The sequence below is a fragment of the Theropithecus gelada genome, chromosome 20 (genome assembly GCF_003255815.1).
Source record: "Theropithecus gelada isolate Dixy chromosome 20, Tgel_1.0, whole genome shotgun sequence".
Taxonomy (NCBI): domain Eukaryota; kingdom Metazoa; phylum Chordata; class Mammalia; order Primates; family Cercopithecidae; genus Theropithecus; species Theropithecus gelada.
In genome coordinates, this window is record NC_037688.1 from 72,210,518 (window position 1) to 72,213,219 (window position 2,702).

The following is a 2,702-nucleotide window of genomic DNA, read 5'->3' on the forward strand; positions in this document are numbered from 1 at the left end:
GCACTCTAGCCTGGGCAACAGAGTGAGACTCTATCTCAAAACAAAAACAAAAACAAAAAATTATAAACTTGGTGACTTAACAGAAATTATTTTTCTCGCCATTCTGGAGGCTGAGGTATCCACAGGACAATGCCCCCTCTGGAGGCCCTCGTGGAGAACGTATCCTTGCTTCTTTCAGCTTCTGGTGGCCCCAGGCATTCCCTGGGTTTTGGTTGCATTGCTCTAATCTCCATCTCTGTCTTCATATTGCATCTCTTCTCTCTCTCATCTCTGTGTGTCTCTTATCAGGATACTTGTCATTTAATTTGGGCCCAGCTCATCCAAGATGATCTCATCTGGAGATTCTTAATTACATCTGTGAAGATCCCCTCCCCTCCCCTCCCCTCCCCTCCCCCCCCCTTCCTCCCCTCCTCTCCCCTCCCCTCCCCCCCCCCCCCCCCCCCCCTCCCCTCCCCTCCCCTCCCCTCCCCTCCTCTCCCCTCCCCTCACCTCCCTTCACCTCCCCTCTTCATTTTTAAGACAGAGTCTCGCTCTATCACCCAGGCTGGAGTACAGTGTGGTATGATCATAGCTCATGGAGTCTCAACCTCCTGGACTCAGGCGATCCTCCCAACTCAGCCTCCTGAGTAGCTGGGAACAGGTGTGGGCCACCATGCTTGGGTAATTTTTAATTTTTTTTAGAAATGGGGTCTCGCTATGTTGCTGGTCTTAAACTCCTGGGCACAAGTAATCCTCCTGCCTTGGCCTCCCAAAGTGCTGTGATTACAGGCATGAGCCACCGTGCCTGGGCTGATCCTTTCTTCCAAATAAGGTCACATTCACAGGTTCTAGGATGAAGACATCTCTTGGGGTGGGGGACCCAGTTCAACCAGCTGCACACGGGATGCAGATAAATGCTGGAAAGGCTCAGAGGACGCTTCCTGATGATGGAGTAGAGTTTCTCTTTCTTCATCAGCAAGGGAACCACACACCTTTGTAGAGCGGTGCCCCTTAAAAGTCATTTATATTTTCAGTTCCTGTCTCAGCAACCAAATGAAGTCTTGAGTGGAGTCCCTTCCATTAATCTGCTGATGGGAGTGGTGTGTTCCTTCAACATTACCACCAGGTGGCAGCCAAGAACCTAGAGTTAGGCGGGATCATGCTTGCTGCCTGACCAAAGTACATGGTCTTAGCTCCTGAACTGAGATCCAAGTTTCCAAATAAAGACAGAGGATGCCAATTCAGCTTTGCTCTGGCCTATTCAGTAACATGTCACTTAATAGGCAGAATTACCAGATCAGTCCACCAGCCAGCCTAGTGTGGCAATAACTTACCCCAACTGTTTAAGCATTTACATAGTACACACCGGTTTTTTTGTTTATTTTATTTTTGAGAGGGAGTTTCGCTCATTGTTACCCCGGCTGGAGTGCAATGACGCGATCTCGGCTCACTGCAACCTCCGCCTCCTGGGTTCAAGTGATTCTCCTGCCTCAGCCTCCCGAGTAGCTGGAATTACAGGCATGTGCCACCACACCCAGCTAATTTTGTATTTTTAGTAGAGACGGGATTTCTCCATGTTGGTCAGGCTGGTCTCAAACTCCCGACCTCAGGTGATCCACCCACCTCAGCCTCCCAAAGTGCTGGGATTACAGGCGTGAGCCACCACACCCGGCACACACACCTGTTAATTTTGCCTGTTTGGCATTTCTTTCCTTACCTTGGGGTAGGTTGAGAATGTTAATCACATTAGCCCATTCCCTAGCACAGTTATTATTTCAAAGATTGGCATATCATGTCATTCCAGTGGGAGCATCACAAAGAAAATCGGATATTGTTTTCTTTCTGTGAATCAACCTATAGCTTTCTTGTAAGATATTCCCCCAACACACTTGCTTGCAATCACAGGGCCCTCAATGATGGGATCTGCATTTTGTTAACAGTTAGTTTAAGGCGGTCAACTGTAGCACAGGCCAGGCCAAAAGTCAAAAACTCTTCATTACTGAATGAATATCCTAGGTAGATTATACAAGGATGTCCTTATACTACAAAAGAATGATCTTTTATAATATAAAAGGATGTCCTTATTCAGATGTCCTTAGACCAATTACTTAAACTTTTGGAATGTCCAACTACAGCCAAAATTGATGCCCGAATTGTTTCTAGAACTGACAGCTTTTATTAAAATAGCAAAAGGGTCTCTCTTTTCCTTTCTCCGCCATCGTGGTGTGCTCTTACCTCCGCTTCTGGCCATGTCTTCTCACAAGACTTTCAGGGTTAAGTGATTCTTGGCCAAGAAACAAAAGCAAAATTGTCCCATTCCCCAGTGGATTCGGATGGAAACTGGAAATAAAATCAGGTACAACTCCAAAAGGAGACATTGGAGAAGCACCAAGCTGGGTCTATAAGGAATTGCCCTTGAGATGGCACACATACTTGTGCTGTCTGAAGGTCACGATCACATTACCATGTCAAACTGAAAATGTCACCAGTATCTGGAGAGTTTGATGTGTTTTCCTCTCTGAATCTATTATGAATGTGTTGGTTGACTGGGTTCAGTAATAAATATGTGAGGCCTTTCATTTCAAAAAAATAAAAATAAAATAAAATAGCAAAAGGAAGAAGTGATAGGTTACATGAAGCCTATAGCTACAGAGATTTATTATTGAATTTGTTCAAAATATTTTTGTGTTTTAGATGTTTCTCAGATGATTCTGATATGTGAC

The 2,702-nt window shown here is 45.4% G+C and overlaps 1 pseudogene; it reads left to right on the forward strand.

The window, feature by feature from the left end:
- Positions 1-2,228: 2,228 nt before the first annotated feature.
- Positions 2,229-2,384, forward strand: LOC112614809 (annotated as a pseudogene).
- The last annotated feature ends 318 nt before the right edge of the window (positions 2,385-2,702 follow it).